At 50.6% G+C, this 26,310-nt stretch overlaps 3 protein-coding genes across 13 annotated transcripts in view; all 3 read right to left on the reverse strand.

Moving 5' to 3' along the window:
* The window catches only part of LOC126931116 (cyclic AMP-dependent transcription factor ATF-7), a 468,437-nt gene that overhangs the window by 228,698 nt on the left and 213,429 nt on the right, over positions 1-26,310 (reverse strand). The window lies entirely within an intron of this gene.
* ATP5MC2 (ATP synthase membrane subunit c locus 2) overlaps positions 1-26,310 on the reverse strand; it is a 497,231-nt gene that overhangs the window by 62,754 nt on the left and 408,167 nt on the right. The window lies entirely within an intron of this gene.
* The window catches only part of CALCOCO1 (calcium binding and coiled-coil domain 1), a 394,782-nt gene that overhangs the window by 15,204 nt on the left and 353,268 nt on the right, over positions 1-26,310 (reverse strand). Inside the window, exon 2 of the mRNA XM_050748869.1 lies at positions 1,257-1,321. The gene's annotated coding sequence lies outside the window, so the exon portion shown is untranslated. The remainder of the gene's footprint in view (positions 1-1,256; positions 1,322-26,310) is intronic.

A 26,310-nucleotide genomic window follows, 5' to 3' on the forward strand; every position in this document is an offset into this window, starting at 1 on the left:
GGGAGATGAGTTAAAAAAGAACCCAACATTCTTCTCTCCAGACTGTGCCTGCAGCAAGACTAGAAACCTACTAGTTTCACTTTAGTATTTCTCTCCTCATTTTCTCTCTGCTCCCCTCAGCCTCAATCCTTCCATCTGTTTGTATTGGTAGCTGGAGACACACTATAGGATGGGGTTGAGAGGAAGGGGTGTTCCAAGTTAGCTGGGGAGAGTTAATTGGAAAATATGAGGGTGGGGTGAGGACAGATAACAATAATAATGATCAAGAGAACTCCTCAGTCCAGGGCTGTGAGATGGCCCTCTTACTCATCACTCCTTTCCAGCCCACTAATCTGCTTCCTGTGTCACTCACAGCCGACATGTCCAACCAGCCATTGCCACTAGTCATACGCACGCCCCCAAACATCACAAACCCACACCAGGCTGATGTCTAGGGGACAGAAGCTTTAAAAGAAAACAGAAACTCAGTGGATAAAGGTGAGCCAGCAACACAAAAAGGAGCAACTTCTGCCCCCAAAATAGGTAGAACAAAAGGTTTTTTTTTGTGTGTGTGTGTTTTTTTTTTTGTTTTTTTAATGTTCATCTCTCTGAAAAATTCCTGGTTGAAACTAGTCCATGTTTTCTCCAAATGTAATTCTTCCAGCTTTCTAAGGGTGGGGGTAAGTTGTCCCCAAAGATCTATACCTGGAGAATACTAAAATACACCCCAAAAAGAAAATCCGTAACAGCTGTAAATGTTCTTCATGTCCGAAAGAAAGTTCTGGGCACCTAAGATGTAGGTGTGTAGCCTGATTCAGATGTTCACATGGCGGGCGGAGAGCGGGTGTCCCGCCCCCTCCTCTGTAGGCTCTAGAGTTCCTTGACATTCTACTACTTGGAAGGTCCCCCTTCCTCCAGGGATTCAGCGTCGTAAAGGCCTTTGGATTTGCGTAGGGGAGAGAGGGAAGACGTGTGGGGGACACGTCTTGCCTGGGAGAGAATAAGCAGATTTCAGCTCCCCTAAAGGGATCAGCTTTATAGAGACGTACTGAGAAGAAGGAGAGGACGACGAGGGGGCGCCCCCTCTAATCAGGGTCCCCTTGAAACTAAGAACTCCCCAAACAGCGGGGGTGGCTTCTCCAGTAAGGAAAGTGTTAAAACCCAAACGCTCCTGCATCCCCCTTCGACAGTTCCCTTACGTTATCCTTCCCCAAACTGGAAAGTGGGGAAACTCTGCCCTCCCATAAAATCGCCCCCAATTAGGCCAAGTTTCTTACCCAACAGATGGATCAGCTGTTCCCCTCACCTTTCACCAACAACAAAAACAGCACTCCGACTTCTCGAGGGGAGGGAGAAGAGTGGGCGCGAGGACTTCTGGGTTTTGTGGTTCTTCCGCGCCCTTTCGCCGCCGCGCGCTCGGATCTAGGACTACATATCCTAGAAGGCTGCGCGCAAGGAGGGCGGGGAAGAGGGCGTCCGTGGCGGCGGCCTCACCGCGGCGTCCTGGGAGGCGTAGTTCTCACTCCTATGACAGAGAACGAGGGTGTGGCCATCAAAGGACTTCACGGCCCATGATCCCTTAGGAGGGGGCCGGCTGCATGAGGGGTGGCTGCTGGTTTGTAACGTGCGTTGTTGGGGGCTGGGGAGGATTTACGGCTCTAACGCCTTCTGTATAACGCTTTAACGGTGGGCAGAGCGGTTTCTGTTGCGTCCCCCTCATGTACTTTTCACACCCCCCTGTGAGATAGGCGTTAGCGTTATGCACACTTTATAGATGAAGAAACTCAAGTACGGTTAAGGAGCCAGTGTGAAGTGTCAAAGCTATGAAATGTAGAACTGCACTAGCCTTGGCTGACTCCACGTCATATGTTCTTGCCACTACACCACAGCTACCCACCATTTTGGGGATGGGAAACTGATAGCTGGGGTATAGCAGTTTCTTCTTTACTTCAACCTCAGGGACAGACCTTGTAAGAATGTTGTGTTCTGCACAGTTGACCATTTTCTTCCAACTTAGGATTTCAGTGCTAAGGGGCCTGACAATACGCATCTGGACTGGGCTCCCCTAGAGTGGCTTCTGGGTCTAGGAAGAGGATAAAATTGCCTGAGGTGGTGGTAGGAGCAGTGGAATGAGAAGAATGAAATTGAAAAGGGAGCTTGGCATAATTCAGGACCTGTCGCAATTCACAAGCCACTTATAGGGGCCTGTTTGCCCAAGCCTTTTAAGTGGCTTAAATTAATTAGGATAACAATATATGTTGACGTTCCGGTTTTTATTTAGGAGAGGTGAAAGATTGACACGTCTCCCACACCCCAAGTCACGTTACAGACTTGAGCATCCTACCCCCGTCTCGCCATTCTCCATCCCTCTAGTCGGAGGCATTCAGAATTACCTCTTTCTCTGGCTCTGCATTAAAGGATTACAGTCTTAAGGATTGATTTCCTCTTCCTAGGTGCCTGCTTTAATTCTCTACTGCACTAAGTTATGGAGCTTCTGCCTTTTCCAAGTTTTTTGGTAGTGTTTTGCTTTTATGACTGAATGCGGTGTCTGCCCTGAGTGTCTTTCATCTGAAGATCTCCAGGCACTTAACAATTAGTTACTGAGCTGCACAAACATTAAGGTGATGTGTCTGTGTCATTAGTCAGGATTTATGAGTTAGGGAACCAGTTTCTGGATGAGGAGGTAGCTCAAGGTCTGGAGTGGGTTAAGAGTGAGGTCTGTTCAAGGACCCAAGTCTCAAGTGTTCTAGGCTCTTGTCTTCCACCCAAAATAAGGGTCTGTAAGAAAACAGTCTCGGAGCTAAAAATGGGTGCTTATGATCTGTTCAAACTATGCTAAGAATTTTCCTATTTAATACAACAGGCTTATGTAATATGCCTTGTTTTTATCCCCATTTTACACATGATGAGATTGAGGCACAATTAATGACTTGCCTGGAGTCATCCAGCTAGTAAGTGGCAGAATCAGGATTTAAGCACAAGCAGTCACCATACTCCCAGTCCAGAAACTCTGGCATGTGATACTAACTCCCATTGTTCTAAGGAACAGTGCTGGTTCATTAACAGGAGACACATGTTCACTGAGCATTTATATGCTCAGTGCAAGGCACAAGGTAATGTGAAACAGATTAATTCAGATATGTGTGTCAGGTACTATGCTAGGTATTCAGTTAATTTTATTGAAATAATGAATAGAAAATATTCATTATATTAAAATAATGAATGTAATTCATTATTTTAATTATAGTCATTACTTTCAAATATTCAAATATTTGAAGAATAGATTAAATTTGGATAGTTTGGCAAGATGGGGACTGGGGAGGGTAAGCTTCTTCTAGGCCAAAGCAAAGATTTGGAGGTGGGAATGGATAATGAGCCTAGAGTCACACAATAGCACATCAATTTCAACCTTTAGTTATTTATTTAGGCAAACTCAGATTATTGGTAATGTCTGCCTGAAATGTTGTATTGAGGATTCTGAGGAAAGAGTGCTGGGTAGCAATGTCTGCCATGTACTCCAGATGGAAAATGGCAGTTGTAGTGGATGGACTAATTGTTTGAAATTATTTCCTCTCTCATTCCTGCCCACTGCCATGTGACTTGCAGTATCTCCTGTAGAAGGAATAGATGTCTCATGTCATTGACTTTGGGCTTTGTCATGTTTCATGATTTGGCTGACGGGATGTGAACAGATGTGACTCATGCCATGTTTGAACACATGAGTTTCCACTTTCTTGTTCTTCTCTGCCACTAGAATGGGAATAATCCACAGGAGAGTTGCTCCTTCTGCCTGGGTCCGGGAATGAGAAGACCTGTGGAGCTGAGCTGCTGCTTGCCCACAACCTGCATATACATAAATCAGAAGCCAACATTGGTTGTTTTAAGTCCCTTAGATTTTGGGGTTGGTTGTGATTGCAGTAAAGCCGAATAAAAGCTACAGTTGGAGGCCAGGAATGGTGGCTCGCTCCTGTAATCCTAGCACATGAGGAGGCCAAGGCGGGCGGATCACTTGAGGTCAGGAGTTCAAGACCAGTCTGGCCAACTGGTGAACCCCCGTCTCTACTAAAAATACAAAAATTAGCCAGGTGTGGTGGCATGTGGCTATAATCCCAGCTACTTGGGAGGCTGAGGCAGGAGAATCGCTTGAACCCAGGAGGCAGAGGTTGCAGTGAGCCGGGATGGTGCCACTGCACTCCAACCTGGGGAACAGAGTGACACTCTGTCTCAAACAACAACAAAAAAAAAACAAAAACCAACAACAACAACAACAACAAAAGAAGCTACAGTTGGATAATTGGATAATGGAAGATAAAATTGGAAAGACAGACTTAAGCCAGAGTATAGAGAGTTTTGAATGTCAGGTGAGACAGAGCCTGCTATGTGTTTATCAGAACCTATTTCTTTCTTTTTATTGGATACACAGCTGGACCACATTTTTAAGCTTCTCCTTTAATTAATGTGTTCCATTTTCAAGTCTGGCCCATAAAGCCCTCCAAAAAAGATCCTTCATTTTTTTTTTTCCTGTCTAGCTTGATGAAGATGACCTTAGGCACAGCGACCCTGAAGGCCACATATTAAAGATAGTGGAGCCACAGGATGGAAGGAAGCTGGTTCCCTGAATCATCACTTGGCAGAGAGCTGACCACTAATCAGGATCATGTGTTTTAGATTTCACTTGACCAATAAATCAATTTCTATTTTGTTACACTGCTAAAATGTGGGGTTTATTTTTATAGTAGCTACTGTTTTCCTAATCAATACATCATGTGCAGAGGTTTGGGCTTCACTCCCATCAGGAATGTGAAGTTAGTCACTGAAGATTTTTTGAAAAAGGGGAATAATACTGTGAAGACAGGTGGAAGTTACAGTTGTTGGGATCAAAGAGTATTTCTGAATGAGAGTGGGAGATTTGGGGACTGTATTTTTTTTTTTTTTTCCAGAATATAGTCTTAACTCTTGTCTGGGGAAGGGAGATGACTGCCATGATTGTCGAAGGGCTCCATAGAGCTGGGGGAGGAGTTGCTGAAAAATGAATCCATTTCCCTGAAATGTTAAGTCTTTCTCTTTTGTAAAAGTCCTAATTCTGGTATTGCCTCATCTAGCTCGGTGACCACCACATAATAAATGTTTAATGGAAGCTGGCCCTGGACTCTGGGAATGTTTTGAAGAGCTATCACTAGTTGAGTGCCTTCTATGTGAGAGGTGCTCTTTCATTCATTGAATCATCACAATAACTGTGCAAGGTGCTATCCAGATTTTACAGATGAAGAGACTGAGACTTTAAGAGTAATTTACTGCTGGGCGCGGTGGACCACGTCTGTAATCTCAGCATTTTGGGAGGCCAATGCCAGCAGATTGCTTGAGCCCGGGGGTTAGAGACCAGCCTGTGCAACATGGAAAAACCCTGTTTCTACTAAAAATACAAAAATTAGCCAGGTGTGGTGGTGCACACCTGTAGTCCCAGCTACTCGGGAGGCTGTGGTGGGAGAATCACCTGAGCCTGGGAAATCAAAGTTGCAGTGAGCCATTGAATGCACCAACTGTACTCTAGCCTGGGCAATGAGAATGTGATCGGTCTTTAAAAAAAAAAAAAAAGAAAAGCCTCTAAGAACAATCTTATTCTGAAACCTATACCTTTTCCAATATAACAAAATGCTTTCTGAGAAAATAATAATGGCCAGTGTTATTAATAGTACTGAGTGTCTGCCATGTACCAGGCACTCTGCTGGGTGCTTTACAAACACACAGAAGCAGCTCTATCAGACATTGTAGGCTGTTCCGAATGTTTCCAAACTGTGGACTCTATGGGAAGTAGGAAAAACATTGATGTAATTTTAGCGCAAAGTTTGATTCTTTGGGGCTTTTCTTTAAGGTCTCCGGCCCATTTTCTTTTGTCCTCTTAGTTCCTTGGTTGACCTAGGGCTGGGTGGAAGATTGGTTTAGAGTTCTTAACAATACTCAGGTCTGCAGCTCCTTCACTCTGCAGACCTATCGAGCCACTCTACTATCAAAGTGTTCAGATCATATTATTATTATGTAATTTTTATCAATGAAACAACCAAAGTTCAGAAAGATTGAATAACTTGACCAAAGCCACATAGCTAGTATGAGATTTATCTATTTATTTTTGAGACAGAGTCTTACTCTGTCACCCAGGCTGGAGTGCAGTGGCATGATTTTGGCTCACTGCAACCTCTGCCTCCAGGGTTCAAGCAATTCTTCTGCCTCAACCTCCTGAGTAGCTGGGATTACAGATGCCTGCTACCACATCCAGCTAACTTTTGTATTTTTAGTGGTGACGGAGTTTCACTGTGTTGGCCAGGCTGGTCTCGAACTCCTGACTTCAGGTGATCCGCCTGCGTTGGCCTCCCAAAAAGCTGGGATTACAGGCATGAACCACCATGCCCGGCCCCTAGTATGATATTCAAATCAAGAATTCCTGACTCCAGAGTGCTCTCCTGTGCCCTCTGCATCCATCACAGTCCAAATTCGACAGTGTTACAAGTCTGGTTTGTTGCCATTTTGGCCTCATTACCTTGATTCGTGTATTAGAGTAGATATAACAGCTGCAACAGACAACCCCCAGATCTCAGTGTCTTAACATGATAAGAATTTATGTATCACATAAGTCCAATGTGGATATTTGTGGTCAGGTGACTCAAGAATCCAGATCTGTTCATGCTGTGAATCTGCCTTCCGAAATATGTGGCTTCAGGTTGCCCAGGTGTCACCGCCAGCAGATGGGGAAGAGCGAGCATGTGGAGAAGGCACACACTCTAAACTTTCACAGCTTGGAAGTAACACATTACTGCCACTTCTATCTTATTGGTGAGAACCAGTCATATGGCCTCATATAATAGGGGTTGGAGACAGAATCTAGTCATGTGCCCATTGCATGCTTTATCAACATGGGTTGAATCAACATTCTAGAATCATTAGAGTTGTTCTGGGAGAAGAGATAACCTCTGACAAGAAGACTTTTGATTCTGATCTGACCACATGCTCATACCTCTATTCGTCTCACATTTATTCCACTGAAATTTATAGAGCACCAACTTTGTGAACCACACATAAGCAAAGATCCGCTGCTGAAGAAAGACTGGAATTCAGCCAACCAAAATGTTGGCGGGGCATCAGGCCACAGGCTGATTGGTCATGAATGTGGCCGATTTCCGTCAAGATAGTGTTATTCATATGGTTATAGGGTTTCTTTATTTTTATTATTCTATTGATAAAATGTTTGAAAATTTTTACCCTGTCACAAAATGAATAGCTGTGTGTTGTAGTCACAATTTAAGTAGCTGATTTCATGTACTTTGCAATTCTATCAGCTTTCTGACAGTTTCAAAATAGTTCTCTCTGGGAAACTGTGTGGCTTGGCCTGTTCCCTATGCTTCTCTGGCCTCCCCAGTGCTATGGGAATCGGGGGAAGTGGGGAGGTTAACCGTGGAGCCTGAGAACGCAACAAGGAGGCAGCTCAGTTATCTTGCTAAGACCTGTCTCTCATCTGCCAGAGAGAATGCAGCAATAAACACAGAGATATTTAGGAAGTAGCATGCAGGATGTGGGCAATGAAGGAAACAGGACATTTTGACTTTTGAAGTAATGATTTTGATGTCTGTAGACATGTGATGCTAAAAAAGTTAAACTTTTAGCTTAAAAAAAATCACTTAAGGGGGTCAGGTGTGGTGGCTCATGCCTGTAACTCCAGGACTTTGGGAGGCTGAAGCGGGAGGATTGCTTGAGCTCAGGAGTTCAAGACCAGCCTGGACAACATGGCAAAACCTCGTCTCTACAAAAAATACAAAAATTAGCTGAGCATGGTGGCGTATGCCTGTGGTCCCAGCTACTTGGGGGCTGAGGTGGGAGGATGACTTGAGTCCGGGAGGTCGAGGCTGCAGTGATCTGTGTTTGCATCACTGTACTCCAGCCTGGGTAACAAAGTGAGAACCTGTCTCAAAAAAGAAAAAAAAGTCCCTAAGTCATTTAATACATGCAACAGGCTCCCATGTCTCATTCTAACTTGAAGGAAGGGTCATGGCTGATCCCAGACTACTGGCTTGGGCATCTGAGTGGATGTAGTCCTTCCCTGAGAGGGGGTGTTGGCAGAAGGAGTAGGTTTGTTTGTTTGTTTATTTATTTATTTATTTATGAAATAAAATCTCACTCTGTCACAAGCCTGGAGTGCAGTGATCTCAGCTCACTGTAACCTCACTGTAACAATCGCTCAGGTTCAAGCAATTCTCCTGCCTCCGTCTCCCTCAGTAGCTGGTATTACAAGTGTTCGCCACCACGCACAGCTAGTTTTTTTTGTTGTTGTTGTTATTTTTAGTAGAGACAGGGTTTCACCATGTTGACCAGTCTGGTTTCAAACTTTTGACCTCAAATGATCCACCTGCCTCAGCCTCCCAAAGTGCTGGCATTACAGGTGTAAGCCACTGCACCCCGCCAGGAGCAGGTTTGGGGTGGGCGTGGGTAAGGTTGGCATGGGGGAGGTTGTTCTCCTTCTGGACAAAGAGGATTTGAGGTACATCTGAGTCTGCAGAAAGCCATTCCTTATATTGTGGAGCTCAACCTTCCTGGCCATCTTTGTGTAGTTCCAAACTTGCTCTTAAGGGATAAGATGGAAGATAGTTTAGAAACCTAAGTGCTGGGAAAAACGGTCCAGCTAATCATATAGACTGTGTGTGTGCGTGTGTGTGTGTGTGTGTGTGTGTGTATGTATTAGTACCACGTACCAAGAGGAGAAGGTTCGGGATTGCAAAGGCAATAGATATTCATCTGCATTGTACATAACATTTGTATATTAATTAGCTGACATAAAAATGCATGGAGACCTCCCAAGTCTCAGCCCCTCTCCTAATAGAGGAATCATTCTTATCATTGTTTCTGATTGTACCTCCAGAATCTCTAGTTTTCCTGTTGGTGAGGTTGGGCTAGTTATTCTTGAAAATAACTGGTTGTCCTCTCTCTTGTTTGTGGTGACTTCCTTTGTGCCTGGGTCAGAGTTGTAGGGGTGGGAGCAGCTGTTGAGGGGCCAGAGATTGACTTAGTCTGGTCTCAGGGGATGTCCTCATCTGAATCTATCTGAGTCCCTCTTTCTGTCTCTCTCCACTCACAGATTGTGTGGCATTTTGGAAGGTGGAGTGCCTGGGCACCTAGCCCACCACTTCCCGCCCCAATCTGGCCTTGGGCACAAGCCACATGGTGCTGGCCATCAGCCTGGCCTCTTGCCCATCTATTACAGCTTCAGCTGCCAGGCTGGCACAGGTGCCACAAGAACTAGGCCCTGCCCTTCCCCAGTGCTGTGCCTGCAGCCTAAGCAGGAGAGTCAGATGGGGAGAGCACACTCTGGAGTGGGAGGCCAAATCCAACATCCCTTGATGGTGGAAGGGAGGTGTCTGTGCCTTAAGGAGTACTGCTGAGGTACTATAGTCGTGGAAGAAGACCAGCAGCTTAACATGTGTATGGGCAGGGGACAGTGTTGGGAGGAGACAGGAGCGGTTGCTGTGGTGTGAAGGAAGACTCCCCACTAGGTCCTAGGAGATGTTTCCTCTCCTCCTTCCATGTCTATGACTATACAAAGCTTGAGAGACTTGTGTATGCTTCATACTTGTGGGCTTATTCCCAGGTGGGAGTGTGGACAGGGATTCCAGTACTGTGGGGAGGGACCTGTAGCTATGCCCAGGTAGCACTGAGGTGGGTCTGGAGTGAATACTGTATCTCAGGACAGATGACTCTGTCCCACGTGACAGTGTCATCCGTGAGACTGCCGATGGGGCACAATATAGACGTACATGCACTGGCTAAGGCATGGGACCTTTCACCCCTTGATATGGGACATATGAATCTGCTATATGGGGCACCATATACTTGGACCCACCCTGGTTGTAGAAGACATGAACCCTCATTTCTGATGACAGTGGCCAGCTCTGGGAGTAGACTGGATCTATGTATGGGCAGTGAGGGATGGGGTGAATGCTGTCAATGCTGTCTTTGTGAATGGTGTGTCCGTGGGGAGTGCTGGTCATGCCTTGCCTTTACACCCATGTGAATGGCATGTTCAAATATGTGAATACTGTGGAGAGATGTTGGGTGGTGAGGGGGTGGGAAGCCTGAAAAAGATGGAGAATTTATGAGCTGCTTTTGTCGGGAGACAGTCGTAATGAAGAAAATTCAATTTTCTGCAGCTCGGAGAGTCAATATGTTAAATCTCGGAGAAGCTGTGGAGTGACAGCAGAATGGCAAAGTCAATGGGACGTGTGTGGGAGGGAAGCCGGCTATCTGTGTCTGCAGTGAGGCTGCCTCCTCTCTGTACCCTTGAACTGCGGCTGAGGGACAGGATGGCACCAGATACCTAAGTTCCTGGAACTTCCCCTCTCTCCCTTCCTCTTCCACCTAACAGACCTTTTCCCTTGGCTGTTTCTTGTAGGAAGAAAGGCTGTCCTTTGTTAGGTCCAATTCTACCCTAGCAATGGCCTCATCAGGAAGTCCTTCTTGTAGTCTAACCAGCACACCCTCTTGTTGCAGTTACTAATTCCATAGTGGCTGTTTACAGCCTAAAGTAATTTGTAGGGGAATTCTAACTTTTCACGCCCACTCTCCCCTCAGCTACTCCATGGCTGGCCTCCTGTTTCCCAGCATTTCAACTTTTCCCCACTCAGTCTTCACATCCTCCCTTCCAGCCTCCTGTTCCCAGAGGCAGGAGTGTAGGGGGAGGTGGGAGGAGGGAAGTGGGGATTCCTCTGTAAGCCACAGTGTCACCAGGAGCCGTGATTAGCCGAGCTGCTAGCTGTGTAATTGGCGTGTGCCCGCGTCCCGGGGGTCTGGTATGTTAACAGCGGGTCCCTGTGGTGAGTAACGAGATGGTGCCTATGGCTGGTTGCACACGCTAATTAATTAGTGCTCCTCTGGTGTTGAGGAATGAGGAGGAGCTGGGAGAGTGTGGTGAGGGTGTCTCAAAGCCTGAGAGGCCAGCTCTGCAGAGCCCAGAGGTCACCTGAAGTCCTGTTGGAATGGCAGCATTCAAGCTGCAGTCTAGGATTAGGGGTGAGAGTGAAGGTCAGAGATCTAGGGGCTCTGGCCGAAGACAGGGTGTGTGTGGGGTACAGCCTCTGGCTTATGGGTGTCCTGTGTCCTGGGCTGGGCTGGTTGGAGGGGAGGACGCCCCCGACTCCCATGCAGCTTTGGGAGGTCTCCAGGCCCAGGGCCTGTCTCACAGCATCCTTTCCCCAGGTGGCCCATAGAGGAAGGGAGTGGAAGGGGAAGGAGGCATGTCAGATGTCTCCAGCCTCATTTCCGTCCCCTCTGCCTGCCCTCTCCTCACTAAGGCCAGCTTCTCAGTCAGCCATTGCATACTCATCACATGCTCACTGCCTGGACAGAGCTCCAAAGGGCTTTGGGGCCCCTCTCACCTTAGTAATCACTGCTTTCCCCTTGCTGCCCATGCAGGCACCCAGGCTCCTTAGCCGCTGGGTTAACTTTGGGGTCCAGAAGCCTATTCTGAAACCGGGGGTCTGGAACCCAGATATTTGGGGAAAATACCGTGGAAAGCCTGAAGAAGTGGCGGTAGGGAAGAAGGTTGGGAGAGAACCCCACAGCCTCCCAGTACAGTACGGTCACTTACAGCAGCAAGAAGGCTGAAGGTGAGAGGGGAAGGAAGAACTCCCAGTGAGCAAACAGGCTCTACCTCGTGTTTTCTGAGGCAGAAAACCTACGCCTGATGTCGAGAGGGGTCAGGATGAAAAGGGACCCCATGCAGGAGATCCCCTCCGTCTGAGTTTTGGGATTCAGCGAGGTGCGGCGGGGGAAGGGGAAACAAAATAGAGAAAACAGGCAGCAAATGAGATGAGACTGCGGCGGGGAATCTTTGGCTTCCATGTGGAGGCGCGAGTCCCGTTCCCGCACACGGTAATTGCTAAATTACCCGCCATCTGCTCCGCTCTCAGACATAAATTACCTGCGAGGAGGAAAGACGCAGAGGCGGCGCTCTTTCCTTCCTCTCCCCCAGCCCCGCGCAAGGCGCTGAGGGGGTCCTCCCTCCGGCGAAGAGGGAGGGACGGCCTGAAGGAACAGTGTGCACTTGCCTCTGTCCTCCCCTGAGGGACAGTGGCCTAGGGTGACCGAGAAACCTGGCACTCCCAAGGTCCCCGGGCTGCCGGGGAGGACCCTTAGGCTTTGGGGCTGGGCCGAGCCGCGGGCCGGGCGGGGCCTCCCCGGCAGCTCAGGGGAGGCGGGGCTCTTCGTGGTGGGCGGGGCTTTCCTCAGGTGGGACCCATCGCCTGGGCAGGTTTCCCCGGCCACCCTCTTCCTTCTCCCCCACTTCCTGGCTCCCACCACTCTGCTTGTGGGGAGGTGTCTCCAGCTCTGGTTCACTCTGTCTGGGATCTTTCAGTATCCCAGAAAGAAGAGAGGAGGGCAGGCAGAGGGCAGGAGGAGAGAGAAAAGGGGCACACCTCCTTCCTTTCATTCTGCTCTGAACTTTGTCCCTCCCCCGCTAGATTCTGAAGGGTGGGCGAGGTGTGAAAGCGGATGTAGGAGAGATGACCTGAAATGGGGCAAAGTGTAGGGTGCGGCCGATTGGAGCGAGGGAGGGAATGGGAAAGCTATGCCCACTGCCAGGCAGGGTTGTCTGGGGAGACGAGCAGGCAGCCTGCGTAGGGTGGAAAGTGGTCAGGCTGGGGAAGTGAGCAGAGTGGGAGGTGGGCAGGAAGAGAGGGTCGAAGGGATGGAGGCGGGGCAGGATGGGGAGGTGGGAGAACCAGGATGGAGACTCAGAAACCGGCAGGTACTGAGTCGTCTGGGTGATGAGCTAGAGGAGGATCAGAGTCGGCGAGAGGGGAAACAGCAAGACGTTGAGCAGCAGTTCAGGCCCTGGAAGGAATGCAGGAAGCAAAGGCTGTGGCAGGGAAGGCAAGGGTGTTGGTGGGACCCTGCAGCGTCCCAGGAAGGTGAGGGTGAGAGCCCCAAGCCACTTCTTGCTCTGAGGCCGAGGCCTGACTCCGGAGGGGAGCCGAGGAGGCCACCTGTGCAGCAGGGATGGGCGCCAGCCCTCCTCCCCCAACCCCAGGCACCTGCAGGGGTGTGCCCAAGAGGGTGGGAGACCGGCTAAGCCAAGTCCCAGCTCTGAGCGCAGGAACTAGTGGGGTTTCTTCGGAGCGATTGTTTAGTATTCATGGGGCGACGCAATCTCTCCCACATCTGCTTAGCACAGCAAGTCCTGTCATATAACTGTCTCCCGCACTGTCTGTCCATAAAGAATGTCTCGGAATTGGTGTAATTCAGAGAAATTAATGACGACTTTCCGCGGGACGGCTCCCTGGGGGATGATTAACACTTCATCGTCCATCTGATGCGCGGGGCCCAGCGCTCCATCGCGAACATTTGGGCCGTGGCCAGCCGCATTAAAGGTTATTACGGAAAACGCGACCTGCAAACGGGCGAGAGGCATGATGGACCAGGAGGGGCGGGGGCCGAGGGCGAGGGCGGGGGCGGGGGAGTCAGATCCGAGCTGCCCAAGTCCGAGATTAAGTTTCCCGAAGTGTGCGCACCTGTGGGGTCCAAGGCTGAAGGAGACTGGGTTTCTGCTTCAGTGATGGCAGGATAGGGAGGGTGTTGGGGAGCCGCTCTCCCCTGACCTCCACCTCAGGGGCTAGGGAAGGGAATGGGGACCCTTTTCATGGCTGGGCACATTGCTGTTGGAGGTTTTCCCTGCCTTTATTATAATCCTCACAGCATTACTGGGTGAGTTTTATTCACCTCACCTTACAGGTGATGAAACTGAGGCTCAGAGAGGTTTTGTAATGTTCCCACAGTAACACAGCTTGTTGAGACAGGGCAGGATTTGAACTCAGGTCCTTGTCTCATGAGCTCTTGCTCTTTCCACTACACTAGAAGGTCTCATGCTTTTATGTGTCTACCTCAGCTTCCTGTACATAGGTGGCAGGTATTTAAAAACATTTGTAGCATGAACGAATGAGTTATCTTTGCAGGCTCCATTTCCATGATCTGGACCAGAGGTCCAGAGATCTGGAGGCAGGGAAGAGGATATGGTAAAGAAGTTCCAGTTTGGGCTAAGAAACTCAAAATAGGTTTCCTGTGGGTTTACATGCATTCTGCTGGACATTCTAAATCTCTGGAATCTAGAAGCCTGGGCTTTTGATCCTTAGTCAGCAGAAAGGAATAGAGGAGGATGCACGCATGAGTGTGAACAAGTGTTTGATGAGTATGTGTAAGTTTGCATGTGATGTGTGTCTGCATATGTGGGTGAGTTTATGAATGTATGTTGCATGTATGTGAGAGTGTATGGGATGTGGGTGTGTGTGCATATATCTGTATTTTGAGGGTATGTGTGTGCATGTATGATGCATGTATGAGCATGCACCTGTGTATCTGCATGTGTGCAGGCGAATGTGTGCATATGTGTATATGTGCATGTGGTGTGCCTTGGGGAGCTGGAAGACTCAAGTGAAGATGTCTTTGATTTATGCAAATCTCTAGCAGGTTCCAGGATGTGGTATGTGGTGATGCTGAGGTGGGAGGCCAGCAGAAGGCCGTTTCTATTTGGTTGGGGAGCCTGAGCAGTGGGTGCTTTTGCCCTTCCAGGCACAGGGGGATAGCATCAGGGCTGGGGTCTGAGATGGAGACTAGGATCTGAGGCCTTCACTCAGGGTTTGAATTGGAAGTGCTCAGAGGCTCTGGTCTCACCTGGGAGGGTGATGAAGAGGTGGGGCCAGGATGGGAGGGTGCCTAGACTGTAGAGAATTCAGGCCTACTCGCTTCTCTCCCCTGCCACCCACTCCACAGGTTTTGGCCATTAGCTTCTAACCAGCCTGCAATTCCTAACTCTAGATTCACCCCACTCCACTTCAGGGTGGTAGAATTACCAGAAGTCTTATTTATTTATTTATTTATTTATTTATTTATTTATTTATTTTTGAGACGGAGTCTCGCTGTGTCGCCCAGGCTGGAGTGCAGTGGCCGGATCTCAGCTCACTGCAAGCTCCGCCTCCCGGGTTTTTATGCCATTCTCCTGCCTCAGCCTCCCGAGTAGCCGGGACTACAGGCGCCCGCCACCTCGCCCGGCTAGTTTTTCGTATTTTTTAGTAGAGACGGGGTTTCACCGTGTTAGCCAGGATGGTCTCGAACTCCTGACCTCGTGATCCGCCCGTCTCGGCCTCCCAAAGTGCTGGGATTACAGGCTTGAGCCACCGCGCCCGGCCTTTTTTTTTTTTTTTTTTTTTTTTAAGACAGAGTCTTGCTCTGTTGCCCAGGCTGGAGTGCAGCAGTGCTATCTCGGCTCACTGCAAGCTCCGCCTCCCGGGTTCAAGTAATTCTTCTGCCTCAGCCTCCCAAATAGCTGGGACTACAGGCGCCTGCCACCATGCCCGGCTAATTTTTTGTATTTTTAGTAGAGGTGGGGTTTCACTGTGTTAGCCAGGATGTTCCCGATCTCCTGACCTCATGATCCACCTGCCTTGGCCTCCCAAAGTGCTGGGATTACAGGCGTGAGCCACCGTGGCTGACCCCCAGAAGTCTTTATGTGCAACCTTCTAACTAGGAGGACTATAACCACAGTCAAAACTTCTCTCTGTGTCATTGGCACTATTCAGAGGTCCAAAACAGTTTCCCGGTCTCTTGGAGGCCACTGGTATGTATTCTTTCTTTCTTTCTCTCTTTCTGTCTGTCTCTCACTTTTTTTGACACAGAGTCTTGCTCTGTTGCCCAGGCTGGAGTGCAGTGGCACCATCTTGGCTTACTGCAACCTCCACCTCCCGGGTTCAAGCGATTCTCCTGCCTCAGCCTCCTGAGTAGCTAGGATTACAGGCACATGCCACTATGCCTGGCTAATTTTTGTATTTCTAGTAGTGATGGGGTTTCACCATGTTGGTCAGGCTAGTCGGTCTCAAACTCCTGATCTCATAATCCGCCTGCCTCGGCATCCCAAAGTGCTGGGATTACAGGTGTGAGCCACCGTGCCTGGCCAGCCACTAGTATATATTCTTACTGCATTTCACACAAGCTGAGGTTTTCAGGCCACTTGTGCTAGGAAGTTCTTCCTTGAGTCTAACTTCAGATCCTCTTGTCATGTTTGATGCCCAATAGGCCAGGGTAATTTCATGAAAATAGGGTGTTGCACCTCCATTCCCCCACCACAGCAATGGAGTAATTTCTTCTGGATGGAGGAGTGTGTCTGGAGTATACGGACACCGAGAGAAGGAGGACTAAAGCCTGGCAGTTCACAGATGAGTCAGACCATTATTTGGGAGGAGGGCAGTCATCAACAGGACAGTCTCAGAAAAGGGAGGTCAGAGAGCATCAGTATCAGCCTGTACAGACAGCAGCCAGAGTCCTCAGAGATGGGAAGACTTACCCAGTGTCCCCTGCTATGCAGTGGTTGCTTCTGAAAAACCCAGGCCCCTGACTCCTGGTCTAGGAGTCCTTGTGCCCTATTTGGAGGATCCTACATTTTGTTCCTATTCTCCTGGCTATATGGGGGTGGGGGAGAGGGAGGAATATTCAGCTGGGCCCGGGTGCTGCCCAGCCATGCCAGCTGGGTCTTGAGGCCTCATTGCCTCACATGCACCATGTCTGTTCCTTCAACTCCCCATTCTCCCACTGCAGGGTGGCGTGGTCTCTAAGCTCCACCTGAGCAGCCATCCAGAGATTTAGTTGTCCCCTGACCCCAAACAATTTCATACATATAGTCTGTCTTCAGCCTGAACTATCTTCTGTCTCCTTTTTCCAGACCAGCCTCTCAGCATTTTACAAGATTGCCCCATACTGTCCTCCTCTAGGAAGCCCTCCTTGACTGATCCTCCTGGTTCGGGATCCCAGACGTTTCCTTTAGAAACCACTGCCAAGGTGCTTGCAGGCCTCTTCCTATTCTCTTTCCTGGTCCCCACATACTGGCACCTCCCTGTGAGCAGGGCTGTTTTTTCTTCTCTCTAGGGATCTGCCTTCTTTCTTCTTTCCTGTCTCCCAGGACCCTCTTCCCGCACCAGGAGAATCAGTACTGCAGGGGAGACTGACTGAACCCTTCCCTGTTTAACGTTTTCTGGGAATAGCAGGGATAACGGAGTCCCACCGGGTCTCATGGTCTCATACTGATGAGGAAGAGGTGGTGCCGACCCTTTCCCTGACTGGATCTTGGTGGCTTACTCTGGTGTAGGCTCCCTGCATCCCAGCTCCTGGTACTCCTTCTGCTCTGGTTGCCTCTGGGCAAGTTAACAGCTCTGGGCTGCTGTGCTGGAGCCCCTGGGGTGCTGGGTGTGGTGCGGGCAGTGGCAGGCAGCCACTGTGATTCTCAGCTTGGGCTTATCACCACACCTGACTGCCTGCTCCCCCACTGAAGCCCTCCAGGTTTGTGTTTCTCTGGTTTCCCTTGCACCTTCCCTTTCCTTCTCCCACCCAGTCCTCACCCAGCCCATTTATCCGAAGAGCTGGAGTTCTTCCAGAAAGTTTCTCCTTTCCTGGGTCCCTCGGGGTTGGCAGATGCCAGGTGGGGAAGGGGTGAATGGAGACTGGGTGGAGGCCAGGGTCCTGGCTCTAGTGAGGCACCAGGTCTAGCTCTGGATCAATCGATGCTTTGGCCGCCACCTTGTGGCAGATACGGAGAACTGCAGGGTTGGGGTCCCAGCGCTGAGAGTGAGACCTTCCGGAAAGGGAGATGATGGCAGGGGTGTACATTATGAGGGTAGCAAACTTCAGATTTCCAAATTGACATTGGGGTCTCCTAATTCCTGACTGACATGGAAGTAGAAACCTGCCAAGTATCAAGGACACTTAGGGATGGAGACAGAGAATTAAAACTCTGTCCTTCAGTCTCAAACCTATTGTTTTAATCCTCCTTCCCTAAAACAAAAACAAAAACCCTAACAGGGCAACAGGATGAAACTCCTAACAGTTTCATCCTGAAACTGAAGCAGGAGGATCTGAGGTCTGATCTGCAGAAGTTCCAGTAAGTCCCAAAGTGTATTTGGATGCTACTGCCTGTGACTGTTGCACGGCTTTTTCACAGCTGCTCTCCACCCCCAGTCAGTGAGTCTCCCACCTTCTCTAGCCTCATTAATCCCATCATGCTCAGTTTATTGGTCCTATTCAGAAAATCCCAGGTTCCTTAGCCTTTCTACCCTATCCTGGGTTGTGCCTATGACCAAGATGCTGATCTGGGAAGTCCCTTCTCTGGTCTAACTTCAATCCTTCCTATAGCACTGGAAATGGAGAGAACCACCATACAGCTATCTGAGCTGCAGATGGGAAGCTGGGACCCTAAAAAGGTGGGGAAGATGAGGAAGGTTCTGAGGGAGGGCAGCTCTGCCTCAGTTTCTCCTGCCATTTTCCTCTCCCCTGCCCCCTTGCATCCTTGGAGATGAAGGGGATGCGACAGAGTGGCCCACCTCACTGGAGAATTCTCTCCACTTGGACTCCAGGATTCACAGGTACTGGGGGAAAGGAGAACTTCTGAGTTCCAACCATGAACCTTGTTATTCTCCTCTGTAGAGTGGGTACTGTGGAGAGTGAAGGGGGTATTTGTCTCTATCAGGCATTCTGGTCTCACTTACCGTCCCTCTGAAGCCTTATTATTTCTTTCCACTTAAATCCCAGGCTCTCAGAAGCTCTTATAATGATTCTTGGAGTTCCTGTATCACTCCCCCTCAGTCCAGCTCCCTTCTCTGGTGAGCCAAGGGTCACCGAATCCTCCCTGCCATTCTCCCTCAGCTTCCCCTGGCACTTCTTGGAGATCTTGGCCAGGAGCCCCGGTTCTGCAGGCCCTGGTGCCCTCCCTCTGAGGTGCCATTCCTCCCCTGCCTCATTTGCTGCTGCTGACCTTACTGAGTTAAATTAAAAAGCAATGTTCTGTGTGCGGCTCCAGCCCCGTGGAGCTTGACTCCGGGAAGACGAAGACAATTACTGGCCCCTCCATCTCCCTCTCGTCTGGCTGCCTTATAATTTTTCCCCCCGCTGCCTGGTATGCAACATTTATGTTTTTAATAACACCAGAATGGTTTTGACCTTGGGAATTCATAGCAGAATGGGCACTGTGACAGGCCCCAACGTGATTGGCGTTTGTCTCAGTCCTTTGCAGGGAGGAGGCTCTAGTGCCTCCTGGATTCTGGGGAAGGTATGTAGGGGCTGCACCCCACGGGGTTTAAGAAGAAATCTCAAAAACCAGAGTGGACAAGGACATGGGGAGGGGGAAACAGAGGGGGAGGCTGTTGTCTTTTTAGGTTTCCCTTGGAGGATCAAAGTTAGAATAAAATGTTTGAGAGGTTGGGATGTTTTTCTCCTCTTGTTTTATAGGAGGAATCCTAGATTGGGGATGGCATGGAATACGTGTGTGTGGGGGCGACAATGGGGAAGGGGTGGTGTGTGATGCAAGTGTATACACACACTCAGGCTGTCAGTCTACAAGCTTGCACATATACCCGACACAACTGGATCCATTTCTCCTCATTTACTCTCAGCTTCTGTAGCTCTTTAGCTTTAAGGAGAGTAGATAAAGTGAGGACTAGCCAGAGGACTGATGTCAGACTCTAAGTAGAACTTACCAGCTGAGAGTAAAGGGGGCAGGGACAGAGTCCTCTTCTGACTTGTAGACAGATTTTCTTCCCAATCCCTCCTACCTTTCTTCTTTTCTCTTTTCTGTGCCCACCTCCCTGGGTGGCTCAGCTTTTGAGATGAAAGGAGAACCAGTGGCAGCAAGAAGAATCTGGGGGAGGCATAGGTTGGTCAGCAGAGGGACAGGAGAGGCAAGAAGCAGTGACAGGACCAGGTGAGGGATACCCGGGAAGAGAGAGCTGAAGATCATGTGCAGGTCCTCTTCTCCAGGTGTAAAGGGCTGTGGTAGGATGGACCAAGGTTAGAACTGGGAAAGGACTTCTGTGTCTACAGCTTCGAGGAGTTTCTGAAACTACAGTGAAAAGCCCAAATTATAAATGAAGAGAAGCTTCTTTTGCAGTTCAGAAAGTAGGAAGAGAAGGGACAGAGGGTCATGTACCTGAGGATGAAGGGTGTACAGCCAGGTAGCTACAGCACACATGTGTGTTCTGGGTTAACAGTCTTGTATGCACCAGTTCCATATGTAAACATACAGAACACAGTAGCTTTGACATTGATTGTTTAAGCCAGGGGTTTGAGATGCTGTCTGGTTGTGGCCTGTAGGGTATGGTGTTTTTCAGGAGCTGCAGCTGACACAACGGGATGACCCCTGCGCTGAGAACCAAGAAGTCATGGGTTCTAGTTCTGGCCCCAGTTATCATCTGGGACCCCAGGGAATGTCACGGAGGACCGTGGGTGTTATCTGCTATACCATGAAGGAAAAGTCACAGGGTCCTTCTGTGCCAGCAGCCCCAGTGCTAGAACGAGAAATGGAAGGGAGGCGAAGGAGGGCGATGGCATTTCAGGGACTAGAGAGCTTGAGATGGGATGCAAGGATTCCTGAATTCAGAAATTCATAGGTTCTTGCTCGAGCTAAAGACGTCCCCAGCCTAGGGCAGCCCAGCCTGGCCTTGCCTGGATTCCAGACAGCATCCAGGGCCGATGTCTGGATCTGTAGGGAGCACTGTTCTCTGCCGCCCTCCTGTGGCCGCTGAGCCCTTTGCAGGTCGCTGCTGAGAAGATTCCGCTCCTCCGCACAGCCGCGTTCCTCGCCCCCTGGTGGAAATTGCGTATATTACAAGAAGCGATTTCGGGTTTCTAGCCACAGCTTTCCCTCAACCGTTTCCTTAGTTTTGGAGGCATTCACAACCTCTTCAAAGCTGGGAAGGTCTTCCAGAGATTTAACACTCTATACCTTTGCCTGAAGTTTGTTTTAAGTTCTTGTTTTGGAAAGTGGATAGTGGAGACAAGGGGCTGAGATTGAACAGAGGGCAATTTCTCTTCTTCCTCTTTGGGTTTCATCCTACAACCCTGTAGTCCTAGGGTCTCTCAGAGTTTTAAAATCAGTGTCTGGTGACATTCCTGGAGAAAATGGATCTGGAGCAGACCAGGAATCGTGCGTCTGGGCTTCTTGGCAGTTGCACCTGAGCGCAGTCGGTCAGTGTCGGCAGGGAGATGGATTGGCAGGAGCCAGGAGGCAGGAGGCAGGGATGATGGAGGGAGATGGCATATTTGACAGATGCTGACAGGGCTCGTTATTTGCTAGCCCTGGAATCCCCTCCCACCCACCAGGCTGCCCTTGGCCCTCCCCTCCCTGAACTCAATGCTCATTAGTGATTGCCTGTCTTTGGGGGAGAAACCCAGTGGGCCAAGCTGCATGGGGGTGAAGGGAGGGAGAGGAAGAGCAAGGGGCAGGGACACAAGGCAGATGCTGGAGGAGTCGTGGTTGGAATGACTGGGATTTGGAGCTGAGATCTGATGATCACTGGGGTGCTTGGAAGGTGTGGCTGGGGATATTGTCCAGGGGCCAGATACTGAACTGCTGGGGGTGGTCGGTCAGGAGGCATATTAAAAGGAATTGAGTTCCACTGATTTACACACTGATTTTGGAAGAACTGATAAAATTGGAGCTGACCATTCTACTGGGGACTTACTATGTACAGGGTAGGTCTACAGGTGCTATGAGGGGATGAAAGAGTCACGCCACCTATTTCCTGCTCCCCTTCCTGTGTTTTGAGACCTGCCACATCTCCTCCCTGCACTTGTTGCTCCCTATGTGTCTGGGAGATGTGGAGACAACTCCCCTAAGCAGTTTGTGACCTTCCCACACCCCCTTCCAGTAAAGCTCCTCCAGTCGGCTTCTCACCTCTCCTCATTCCTTTTCTCTTAGAATGTACAAGACATGTAGATATCTGGGTGGGACAGGGGGCCCTTGGGTACCCTCCCAGAATTTCCAGTGGCTCCCAGTGGAGGAACTGGGTTGGGGGCAGGGGTAAGCCATACTATCCCAAGAGGCCAGGGGAGCAGGCAGGGAGGGGATCTCTATTTGGAGTGTGGAGAATGTTCGATGAGGAGGAGAATGCTGCAGTCGGAGCCCGCGCTGCATCCTAATCAGCGCTGCGGAGGCTGCGCCGCTGGCCGTCAATCTTTCCACACAAAGGGCCGCCCGCCCCCTTCCCTCTCCAAGCCCTCTGAGCCAGCCACCCCCTCTCCACCCCCATCACTGCGGGGCAGGAAAAGAGGCAGAGAAGGGGGGAGACGGACACACAGACAGGGACAGAACGATCCAGTAAATTCAAACCAAGATGGACAGAGTGGGACCCATGGGGCAGAGTGGGTCCCAGCACTCTGGAGATGAAGAGAGACAGACAGAGGGAACAGAGACACTGCCGAGTGGAAAGGGAAAGACAGAGGAGAGACAGACCTGGAGACAGGACAGAGCCAAGACAGAGGAGCATCCAGAGAGCAGACAGAAAGATCGAAGACTCACACAGGGACAGAGCCACCCAGAAACTAGCCATAGCAGAGTCAGTCACACACACAGAGGCATGAGAAGGTCCCAGGCCCAGGGAGAAACTGAAGGCCATGTACCCTGAGCCAAAGGCACACTGACCCAGGGCCAGGGCCAGGGCCAGGGCGGAGAATATACCAGAAGTGTATCAGTAGACTGAGAGAAGCAGAGAAGGGGAGGGAGAAGATGGGTTTCCAAGGAGAAAGGAAAGGAGAGTGGTGGTGGGGAGACATTAAGAAGGGTCAGGTAGAGGTTACAGGGGGTGAGATGGCGATTCTGGGTTGAGGGCTCTGCTGGCCTTCCAGGGCCTGGGACTCAGGTGGGAGGGGAGGCCCATACGTGTGTGCATGTGTGTGTGTGTGTGAGAGCAGGAACACAGCAATTCCAAGCTCTTCAAAATGCCAGAGTTGTCTGGTGCTGAACCAGACAGCCACACACCCTCCCTCTGCATGGACCGCTTGAAGCAGTTATGGTGAGGTGTGGAGGAGAGAACAGAAGACAGATGGAAGTTAGAGAAAGACTGAGAAAGAAAAAGAATGGCAGAGCCCCAGCAGAGATCAGAGGGAGAGAAAATGATGTTGAAAAAGGGAGTAGAGAAATTGGCAGAGGACAGTCAGAGAAAGACAGAGGTAGAGAAAGAAATATGAGGAGGCAAGAAGTGAGTGTGTGTGTGTGTCTGCGTATAAAAGACAGGGAGCAGAGGGTGCCTCTAACTGCAGGAGGGTGAGAGGGGCATGGAGAGAGAGGGGGCTGTTGAGAGAAAGGAAGACTAAGGGGAAATGGGGAGGGAAAGCAGGCAGGGCACCTATCTACCTGGAGATGCCGGGCTGGAATCAACCCAGCATCATGTTTACCTGATGAACAACCCTGCAGTGAGCTGGGGAGGCAGTCAATGAGTTTTTCTTTCCATTTTTTCCTTTTCTTTTTTTCTTTTTTTTTTTTTTTTTTTAAGGTGACCTTGTCATTTTCTTTAAGTACAAAGAACCTTTTCCAATGCATGCTATCTCCTTTAACATAGCAGGTTTCAGCAGCTGCTGCAGGTGCCTGGGTCATTCCTGGCAATTTCTCTTTGGGGATCACCTTTAGAGCCTGCAGTATAGCTCTGAGCATCTGCACCAGAGGCAAATTTGTGTCCTTTAGGGGTAGATCTAATTTTTGAAAACAGTCTAAGTGTTAGGAATCAAGGCTGGAGAATCAGGTGAGGACCCAGCTGGGGAGCAGTATTTCCAGTTAAAAAGAAGGTGAAAATGGGAAGACACAGAAGAGGGTGTGCCCTCATCCAAAGTGGCTCTGAAAGGCCATCCTGAAGGGGAACCTTGCAGCATATGACAAGGAGATCTTCTAGTGGCTCTTGAGGGCCAATTTCATTTTTCTGTCTGTTAAAACCGGGCAGTAATGCTCCCAGGAGCATTCGCAGCCTGGCACTGGAGGGATGAGGCCTGGCATCTGATGGAAATACTTGGGCACAGTGGTCCTGGCCTTGGGGATCTTACAGTCCTCCTCCCTGCCAACATTATGTTTATAGGTGCAAAGTTATCCCATTGACATTCACCACAGCAAAGATCAACAAGTGCAAATGATTAGAGCAAATTCGGAATCCAAGCCAGCTAGTTCATCAGGGAAGGCTGCTAGGAGTGGGGGAGTTAGAGGGGTATGCAAAGAGAAACCCAACAGGGCATGGAACAGATTAGGAGAAGAGCAGGAGTACCTCTGGCTGATGTTGCTGAGGCAGGTGAGCAAACCATAAATGAGGCTGGGGACAGCTTTGCTGGCCTGGAGCGAGGAGCTGGATTCAGGAACCAACATGAAGGGGAATGGAAGGGGGCAGGTTTCGAAGCCAGGCTGGGTGATCTGAATTTGCTGAGAGAAACTGGGGCTGACTGGGGATGCACTAACGTGTCAGGTAGAGTGTGTGAGTGTGTGTGTGTGTGTGTACTCACACTTGTCTGGATAGGTGCGTACTCAAGTTTGCATGTTTTTTTCTGTGTTGTGTGTGTACGGGTATGTAAATCCAGGTGGCTTTGTGCCATGTGGTTTTGTACCCCAGGCTCTCGTCTATCCATCTGTGTGACTGGCATGTAGCTATGCCTGAATGCGTTTGTTCATTTGTGTGTTTCCATGTGGTCATGTGCGAATGGTAACTCAGTTGCTTTTTGTGTATTTTATTTGGCTACGCGTGGCGAAGGGCAGCGTGTGTGTTTTGCGTGTGTGTGTGTGCGTGTGTATACTCGTGTCTGCAGGAGGAGTGGGGCCGGCAGGGAGCCCTGGCTACCCAAGCATTGCCGTCTGTCTCTCTCCCTCCACTGCCTCCATCTGCCCTCGCTGAGGTCGTGACAAGGAGGCAAACAGCAAAACGGCAAACAGCTACGGCGGGAGAAACAAGAATATTGTAAGCCCCGCGCAGACTCCCCCTGCGGGGGAGAAAGGGACATGAACAGCCAAAGGGACGGACACACACACACACACTCACTCCTACACCCACAAACTCACTCACTCCTGCGCACACAGGCTGCTCCGCAGACACGCTTCACGGAGCAGGTGCCCCCACGCGCAATACCCTCCTGGCTCACAGGCCTTCGCACACACAGGCCCCCCCCCCAACTCGCTCCCGGCCTCCCTCCCGCCGCCCCTCCTCTGAGCCCTGCGGCCCGTCCTTCCACACCTCCCAACGCCTGCAGGCTCTGGGGGAGCTGGTGCTTGGGGCGCTCACTCGGACCTCGGAGCCAATCGCCAGATACCTAATGGCTCCTTTGGCCGTGGAACGGGGTGTGCGTGGGTGTCCTCTCCTTCACTCCTTCCCCAGCCCCGTCGCCTCCCACCCCCTTCCGGCCCGCGGCAGTTTCCGAAATCGCCCGGCGGCCGAGAATTCATTAGCGGGGGGCGGATGTAAACGCAGCGCGGTGGAACGTTTTAATTAGGCCTGAACAATAAACAAGCTAAACGAGGCGCGCAAGGCTCCCTGGCGGGCCCTCAGCCTCCTCTGCGCGGCGCGGACTCATTACGGCTGCAGCCAATTTCATGCCAGCGCCGAGCACTGGCTAGGCCGGGAGTGGGGCTGGGGGTGGGGGTGCGCTTTGGGCCTTCAGCGTGCGGAGCGGGGGCGTCCCGGGGCGGAGGCGAGGGCAGCGGGCCGGTGCCCGCCCGCCCGGGGCTGCGGCGGCCGCATTTCTGCACCATCCATCTGCCTTTTTCAGTGTCCTTGAGATGACGCTCCCTCCCCACACCAGAGCGGCCCGCTGGAGCATCTAGCTTGCTTTTTAGGGTCTCTCTCCCGCCTCTTTTCCTCCCCCGCTCCCTCTCTTCTTGCGGCTGACTCCAGCTCCCCCTCGGTGCCCGTAACCCTCCTTTCCTTTTTTTGCCGCAGTTTTCGTCTCTTCCACAGGGTCTCTCCCTCCCCCGCTCCCCGTGGTTGTCAGACTTTCTCCTGGACTTTCTCCGCCCCGCGCCGCCCGCCCCGGATGCAGAGCGTGGTAGACTCTGCAGCCCGGCTCCTCGCTGCTTGCCGGCGCTGCCTACACCCCCCTCTTGGGTTCCCCTCCAAGGTCCCTTCCGCTCGCCCCGCTCTGCCCGCTGCCGCCGCCGCCGCCTTCCAGGCCCCTCCCCGCCCTCTGTCTCTTTCTGCCTGGGTTCTTCCTTTGGGCCTTCTACCCTCGGGTTTCAGGTACGGCCCTGGGCATTGCTCCCGCACCCTACTAATTGGGGCTCTTCTGGACCGATCCAACCAGCGAAGTCGAGTTTGGCTCGTTTCCTTCTCTCCCTTTTTGCGAAGCTGCAGACACTGCTTGCTGGCCCTCAGGCTCTGTTAGGACTTACTGGTTCTAGGTGGCGGTGGGTCTGTGGCTAAGTTTGAATCCCAGACCTGGGCCTCACCATGTGAGTCTTAACCTGGGCTTGCTCAGTTGTAAAATGTGGGAAATAATTTTAGGTGCTTCATGTTGTGG

This window comes from Macaca thibetana, chromosome 11, assembly GCF_024542745.1.
Source record: "Macaca thibetana thibetana isolate TM-01 chromosome 11, ASM2454274v1, whole genome shotgun sequence".
Lineage (NCBI taxonomy): Eukaryota > Metazoa > Chordata > Mammalia > Primates > Cercopithecidae > Macaca > Macaca thibetana.